Source organism: Oryzias melastigma, unplaced genomic scaffold (genome assembly GCF_002922805.2).
Source record: "Oryzias melastigma strain HK-1 unplaced genomic scaffold, ASM292280v2 sc00458, whole genome shotgun sequence".
NCBI classification, from domain to species: domain Eukaryota; kingdom Metazoa; phylum Chordata; class Actinopteri; order Beloniformes; family Adrianichthyidae; genus Oryzias; species Oryzias melastigma.
The window spans coordinates 20534-29079 of NW_023417053.1; the positions used below are offsets into that span (position 1 = coordinate 20534).

An 8546-nucleotide genomic window follows, 5' to 3' on the forward strand; every position below is an offset into this window, starting at 1 on the left:
AAAAAAAGGATACAAAGATAATCAATATAAATAAAGTTTAGCATGAAATACAACAGAGGTTTGTACTCAATAAACTCCCGTTGTGACAGTAAAATCTGTCTAACACTAGAGGCTCTCAGCTCATATCTGATTGCTCAGCTGTTGGACAGGACAAGTTAGAAAAAAAAGTTTTTAAAAAGAGATATATTTAAAATTTTATATAATATATTATATAAGAAGAACCTTGTTAAAGCAGGGTTGGTTTCCCAGGGGGCACAATAAGCTCCAGTGTGGGTCCTCAAGGTGCATTCACACTGAACATGATTCGAGTGATGAATCTGCGCACCCCGCCCCTCATTCTCGGTGCAGCAAATTCGCTGCTCACTGCCTGTTAAAAAAAAATTTTCACACCGCAGCTGAATGTGGGAGGAGCTACCAGCTCTGTCTGTGGATGTCTCACCTAGCAAGAATGGGAGACACATTATGTTGAGGAATAAGGTTTATTGACATGCTGGGTGTTCCTATTACGTCAGAGCTCTCCAACCTCCGAGCCGCAATTTGGTCGCCCGCCACTCTTTCACTGTGCATAATCCGCTGCTCACCGCCTATCAAAAATGTAATTCTGAGTTTGACACCGCAACTACATGTGGGTGTCTGTGATTGTCAAGGTGCTCACACACCGGTGCGTCGGCGCACATTTCAAAAGCCTCCCCCAATGACAGGTTCACGCAAACGTGCGTAGAAGTCTGAAATTCTGTCTTTTTTTGTTCTTCAAATGGCGATAATAAGAGACTTTCCACAAGTCCATTGATATTAAAGGGTGACTTGTCCATAGAAGTATTGGTGGGCCTCCCAAGTCTTCACAAAAGGGATAAGGAAATTACCATTTACACTTATCATTATATTTTTATACATTTATTACCAAGCATTATTTCCTTTCAGTAATATTGAGTACAGTACTCCCTTTAAATCTCTACTTCTGTGCCTTGATTACAGCCCATATCTGGATATACATAAACTCAAAATATCTTCAGCAAATCTGTATCATTATCCTCCAGATACCTAATTATTAACATTAGGGCTATCACTTTAACTGAAAATGCAAACTCTGTTAGACAAAAGCTGTAATACGTGTCAAACTGCTTAACCAACCTGTATGCTTTACTTTATTTATCTTATATCTCATATGACTAGAGAAAAAGAGAAAGAAGAAGATGGCAGCAGAGGGAAACAACATCATAAAACATCCAGGACTAAGTAACAGACTAGAATGGGCGGGGCCTGTCAACAACAGTCTATAGTTACACACACACTTGTTGGGTAAAATAGTCTCCACATTTAAACTAAACATAATGTACTCAATTCTACTGTAACACCAGCTCACACGCTCCATCATACAAACCCATTCACATAAAGACTTTCATTCTGTCACACAAACGGCTAGTGCTAAAGTGAGCTGATACCTGTGCTCAGATGAGTGTTTATGTTTCACTGAGGTGGATGGTGATAGAATGTACTCAGGGGGAGAGCGCCCGGCCATCCCCACGCCAAGACCCCCCGCCGGGGCAGCAGCCGCAGCCCGGACTCCCCAACACCCACCATGGAGCCGCAGAGAGAGACCGCCCACCGGGCAATCCCGCCAGACACCCAGACCAGGGCACGCGGGACCACCAGGGCTTTTTCTTTCGCTGACGACATAGATTGTGTTCTCCCAGAAGTTATGGAAGTTCCCAGGACCTCCTCTTGGTGTGAGCACATAGTTACCTGGCTTAAGTGTGGAGCTTCATACACGCCCGTTGTAATTTTGTTGCCCTCTTTTAGCACTTTTTTTCTAATGTGCCTTGGCAATAGCATAGGCTTCTTGCATAGTATCTATCCATGTCTCTGCAGATCCAGAATGTTATTGAATCCTCTTTTTTTCCTTTTTTGGGAACAAAAGGTCCACTGGCAGTGTTGGTTCACACCCAAAGAGAAGGACAAAATGGGAAAATCCAGTAGATTCATGCACTGTGGAATTGTAAGCATGGATGTTCGCTGGGATGTTCTTTCCACCATGACTTCTGTGTCTCCTCCAGTGTGTGCAGCATTGCAAGCAGTGTTTTGTTAAAGCGCTATGCAGGATTTGCTTGAGGATGGTGTGAGATGGACGGATACCACAGTATTTGTGTAGCTTTTCGAAGAGGTGATTTTCAAATTCTCTTCCTTGATCATGGTGGATATTTGATGGAAATTTCAATCTCGTTGTGAAATCATCAAAGAGCTTTTTAGCTGCAGTCCTCCCAGACTTATATTTAGTTGCATACGCTTGTGCATATTTTGTGAAATGATCCACAACAACAAGGATGTATTCTTCACCTCCCTTACTTTTTTCCAGGTGTAAGTAGTCAATAGATATGATTTTAAATGGTGCAGAGGTCTCAATGCTTTGGATTAGTGTTCAAATTATACGGTTGGGTCTCTTTCTTCTTATGCAGCGTCACACTTGAGTAACATGTTGTTCAATCTCCTGTCTCATCTTGGGCCAGTAGAAACATTCTCTGGCAAGGGCAATCATCCTGTCAGCACCTAATAGACCCCTCTCCTTGAGCAGATGTTGATAAATGATGGGTTTCAGGGACTCAGGCACCACCAGTTGTGTTCTAGTTGCTGGTTCCCTTCTAAGGATTCCATCTTCATCAATTTGAAGATCTCTTAAGAGCTGTCTAACAGCTTCAGTCTCTGTCATTTTGTCTTTATGTTTTATGTTGGACTGTGTTCTTTTAAGACTCAAAACTCCTCTCACTGTTAGGTCTGCATTCTGGGCTGCTTTCAAGCCTGTCACTGGAATAGGCTGAGCGACCCAGACATGTCACTCTCCTCTGGTAGTGCATCTGTATTACAAGTGACAGCTGAAATCCAGTCCACTTCACCTGATTGTTTTGCTTCCAATGCTTGTCCAACAGATTCAATGACGTCCTGCTGACACTCAATTGTGCACTCTTGAATGATTTTCTTGATGGGCTCTCGTCTGTGAGACAAAAATCAGCATTTCCATTCGACAACCCTGGTCCATACCTAACAGTGAATGGGTAATCGAACAACTCTGCCACTCAGCGATGTCCTGTCCCATTGAGTTTGGCTGATTTGGTAACATATGTCAGCGGATTGTTGTCACTGTAACCAAAATGGGGTGCACGGGAGCGTTCTGTTATCGCCCACTTGAGTGCGAGACATTAAAGCTTCCAAGAGTGAAATGTGGCAACACGAATTATGGGGGTTGTCAACAATGCCACCTGAAGCTGCTATGCCCCAGGAAAAGGAGAAGGCACGTGTAGGTCGTACTTTGAACAAGGCAGAGGCTGTGGTCTGTTTTTAAAATATAATTTATTATGATCCAATCTAAAAGCAATAATACAAAAATACTTTAATTTAAACCAATAAAATGTTCAGGAGGAGGAGCTTACCGAGATGGCAAGAACTACAGCAAAAACTAAACAAAAACAAACACCCAGGAGTGTGATGCACTGCACTCGTGATAGAAGGTCACACAGGAACCCGCCACCAGTGCAGCCGTCCACCTCGAGCTCCAACCTCCTGGAACAGAAGTGATAAAACAATTAAAAATCCCCACAATTAAAACAAATTTAAAAGATGATTGCGCACCAAGGGGGCCAGGTAAGCCGCCCGACGGCCAACGCTGTACGACAGGTGTCAGTCCACAGTCCAGCCAGATGCCGATGCACACACGGTCTCCACCGTTGCTGCAGGTGTCCATCCAACTCCATCCCAACACGGCGAGGGAAGAGGGGAGATCCGGACCGGAACCAGGAAATAACAGTGGCAAAGCAGCAGCACTTACTCACCTATTGTGGGGAGGGAAGCAACGTGCGCACAAGAGAGTTTGAGGAAAAAATAATAATTTAGCATGCAGGAGCTTTATTAAAAGCAGGGAGTGACAGCTCGAGACATACCGGTCACCGAGAGGAAGCGGGTTAAGGCAACAGTCCGTCACGCTTGCAGACTCTGTTCTGCAGCCGCACTGCCGAGGCACCAGCCGACCGTTTATGTAAAGGAACTGGAAAGTAAGCTAGTAAATTTCCAGCCCATATTTAAATCTGCGCGCTCACAGAGCCCACTTTATCTGCCTGTGTACTGGAGTTCCCACTTCCTAGTGACTGGCAGCCGAAAAAGCTCATGCCAGAAAGCGAACGGGAAGGGCTTTTAAAAGCATATTCCCCCAATCAGCAAGTCTGTCCTGCTGCCTCATAATTAGTAGGCGTGCCCTACTCACCACAGTAACTTGTAGTTTTTCTCTGCAGCTGTCAATGTTCTAGACCCCATGTGTTAAAGTCAAGGCCCGGGGGCCGGATCCGGCCCTCGGGGTGATTCTATCCGGCCCTCCCGATCATTTTATTTTATTGTTATTAATGGCCCGATGTTATCTTGGGCTTATTTCTAACTTGTATAATTTTGACAAAATATATTTTATGGAGAGTAAAACATTGAAAGTTATTTAAGGTTTAAGTTGATTCATTCTGGAATAATATTCCTGCCTATTTATATTTATAGTAATATTGTAGCATTGCCACAAAAGTATCCAGTGGACAAAATAAATAAAAAGAATGATATGAATTAAGTCCACATGGGTTTGAAAATACTCATGCTCTAAAACTAATAGTTACTGTTTTTTATAAATACTGTGCAGAATTTTTGTGTTGTATTGTGTGAATTCTGGAGGAAGTGGGCGGAGTCACCAGCAAGGAAATAAAAAGAGAAAAGTTTGGGGCGTCAGCGGCCGGTCAGATGGAGGAATAAGACAAAAGGCTGGGGAAGGCTACGAGGGACCCCAGAAAGAATTAAAAAGGATAACCTACCCACAAAAGGCTGGACTAAGGGAGGAAACCACAACCACATCCATTTTGGTGAGACCATTCCATTTTTTTTGGACTTCTGTTCCTGGTGGATCTATACTTTTTGGACACTGGAATTTTACATGAGCACTGGAAGAGATACTAAAAAGCCTAAAGAGACTGAAAAGAATAAGAGGACATTTTTTTCATTTTGTTTTGGGGGGGAATTTAAAGAATATGTGTTTATTTGTTTGAATAGTTTGTGTTGATTAAAAAGGGAAATTAGTTAAACCCTGATTTAGGTAAAGAGTGTATTTCATGCAACTCGTTACATATGGTGGCCCGTACGGGGAACTAATTTCTTTCAATATAGGACTATTTACATAGTTTCATTTTTTTGGTAAGAAAAATGGCAACTTCAAAATGTCAGGAGGTAAATGAACTGACTGCACCTGTTGCTGTGCCAGGCACCAGTCATGGGTTTGATGACCTAAATTTTACTGCGGGTCCGTTTGTCACGCGAAGAGGTAACTCTGCTAGTGAAATAACTTCTTTGCTAAATTCTTTGTATTTAAATGAGAATGATGATAAAGAGGAAGACAGTGCTGGTGAAAATGTTGATGATCCTGTACCAGTTGATCATGATGATGGTGATGCTGAAAATGTATATCCTGAGGGATGTAATGACAATGTAGAAACTGAAGATAATGAGTTGGATCCTAACGCACAAACGGATCATGAAAATATAGCTCAGGATGTTGCCAGCTTGAAAGAACAAATTACTAAATTAGAAGTTCACTTTAGAGACACATTGACCAGCTCCCTTAACAGAGAAAGCAGTTTCAGGGATTATTTTGATGCTAGTCTTGCTAATCTAGAAGAGATGTTTACTTCTAACATAGAAAAAGAAGGATGTAGTTAATTGTATGTTGCGCAGAGATGCAAAATGGAAAAAACAGCTTGAAAAATTCAGAACCACTATCACTCCCATTGTACAAAAAACCACAGCTGTTTCCACAGATGTCAGTCCCACAATTCCAACTAATATTCATCATTCCTCTTTTTCTAGTCAGCCTGGTGCAACTCCATACTATCCAAAACCACCTGTTAGGATGGACTTTCCTACATTTGGGACCTCTAGTGATTCATCTGATGTCCTCACTTTCATTGAACAATGTGAAAACTATCTCTATATTAGACCTCTATCCAACCATGAGTTGCTTGGAGCCCTGTCTGCAGTCCTAAAGGGACCAGCTCTCAGCTGGTGGAAAGCCACAAAAGCTCTTGTTCACGACTGGTCGTCATTCAAACATGCATTTATGTCTGCTTTCCTTCCTTCTGATTATTTGAATGAGGTTGAGGAAAAATTAAGAACAACAGTACTAAAACCAGATCAGTGTCTCAGAGACTTTGTTTATGATTATCGAGCTTTATGTTTGAAGTGGAAGCGAGAGATGACAGAAGAAGAAATTGTGCGACGCATTCTCAATAACATCAACCCAAAAGTTGCTGGTTGTCTAAGAGGGACTGTCTCCACAGTAGCACAGCTTGTCAAAATAGGAGCCATGATTGAGAAGGATTGCATGGGGGCCCGAGAATATTGGCAGAAAGTGCATGCCAATTCTGAAAAACCCATCAAGAAAACCTCTGAGAGGAAACCCTTCCAAAAAGGTGCAGTAGGGGTCATTGTTGTGCAACAAAGACTTGTTAAAAATAAAGACCCCAACCTTTTAATTGTTCCAATTTCCATCAGAGGGTTTGAGGGCGAAGCTGTAGTGGACACAGGCAGCTCATTTACACTTATGCAGGACACCCTGTGGAAGCAAGTTTCCAGAGAAGAAGAGAATTTTCAACCTTCAGAAAAACAGCCTTTTGTGATGGCGGATGGAACGGTTCACCAGGCTTTGGGGAAGAAAACTGTTGGTCTCGAATGGCACGGAGAACAGTGGCCTGTGACAGTGCATGTGATGAAAGATGACCATCTTGTTTTTCCACTAGTCCTTGGTCTGGATTTTCTTTCCAAGTCCAGGGCCGTTCTCAATCTGGCCAAAAATACTTATGGCCTGGAGAAAGACCAAAGATACATCTACCATTCATTCATCCCGCCAGCCAAAGTTCCCAAAAAGTGGAACAAAACAGCAATACCATCTTTTCTTTCTCCTGCTCATATTTACTATGCCCTGCGCCCTGGTGAGCTTCCTCCTGTGGGGGCTGTTGGGACTTCTGACCCAATTTCCAACTACGACACAGATTCCCCTGAACTGCTCCAACAACTTGTGAATGACTGGCCCACAGTCACCTCTGGTGTTCTGGGAAAGACCAGTGTTGAGAAGCACACCATCTTCTTACAAGACAATCTTCCAGTGAGATCCAGAGCCTATCGAGTGTCTCCTGTGAAAAAGAAAATAATTGAAGAGCATGTGGCCAAAATGTTAAAGGATGAGATAATCGAACCATCCCAGTCAGCCTGGTCATCTCCTGTGGTCCTCGTAGATAAACCAGATGGATCCTATAGGTTCTGCGTGGACTACAGACGAGTGAACGCCAAGACCTTACCTGATGCATATCCAATGCCTATAATCCATGATATCTTGGAGTCCATGGATGGCGCCTCCTGGTTTAGCTCCTTAGATTTGCAGTCAGGTTACTGGCAGGTGGCCATGGCAGAACAAAGTAAGCCACAAACCGCTTTCATCACATCTCTTGGACTCTTCCAATTTAAATGTATGCCGTTTGGACTAAGGAATGCTGCTGCAACTTTTCAACGTCTCATGGAAAAAGTCTTAGGGGAGCTGAGGGGAAAGACATGTTTCGTCTATATAGACGACATCATTGTCTACTCAAAAACTCAAAAAGACCACCTGAGAGACTTGTCTAGTGTGTTCCAACGCCTGCATGCTGCCAACCTAACCCTGAACATGAAAAAATGTAACTTCTTCAAAAGACAACTAAAGTTTCTAGGCCACATTGTCTCTGGAAAAGGTCTGGAAGTAGACCCTGACAAGACTCGAGCTGTTTCAGATTTCCCAACACCAACTGATGTAAAAACTCTTCAGCGCTTCTTGGGCCTTGCCGGGTGGTATCGCAAGTTTATTCCTCACTTCTCTGACATTGCTGCTCCTCTCAACCACCTAAAGAAAAAAGGAGTTGAGTGGAACTGGACTGATGTATGTCAGGCTAGCATGACCACTTTAAAAGAAGCTCTAAAATCTCCAACCGTGCTTGCTCAACCAGACCTTTCACTTCCTTTCCAAGTCCACACGGATGCCAGTGACGGAGGCCTGGGTGCCATTCTCACCCAGAAGAGAGAGGAAGGCGAGCGGGTGATTGCATACGCTTCCAGAGCCCTCCGAGGTCTAGAGAGAAATTATTACACCTCTGAAAAGGAGTGCCTGGTGGTGGTCTGGGCCGTGGAGAAGTGGCGTCACTATCTGGAGGGGAGAGAGTTTGATGTATACTCCGATCATGCAGCACTATCGTGGGCTTTTAACTGTCCAAAAACAACATCACGCCTGACACGCTGGATCTTACGACTGCAGCAGTTCCATTTTAAGGTTCATTATCGCAAAGGTTGTCTTAATGCAGCTCCGGATGCCTTATCGCGTATATATGAACCCTTTGACATTAAGCCATCTTCCTGCCTGGCCATAACACCACAGAATTCCTATATCCTGTCAACCACTTTAGCAGACATTGCTAAAGTGCAAGACCAAGACTCAAAAGTGCAAGAGATGAAGA

At 43.4% G+C, this 8546-nt stretch overlaps 1 long non-coding RNA gene across 1 annotated transcript; it reads right to left on the reverse strand.

The window, feature by feature from the left end:
• Positions 1–3401: 3401 nt before the first annotated feature.
• Positions 3402–4346, reverse strand: LOC112140701. The gene is made up of 3 exons (XR_002918229.2): positions 3930–4346; positions 3622–3821; positions 3402–3552 (listed from the first exon to the last, which is right to left on the reverse strand). It is a non-coding gene; the product is annotated as an uncharacterized LOC112140701 (long non-coding RNA).
• Between the last annotated feature and the right edge of the window lie 4200 nt (positions 4347–8546).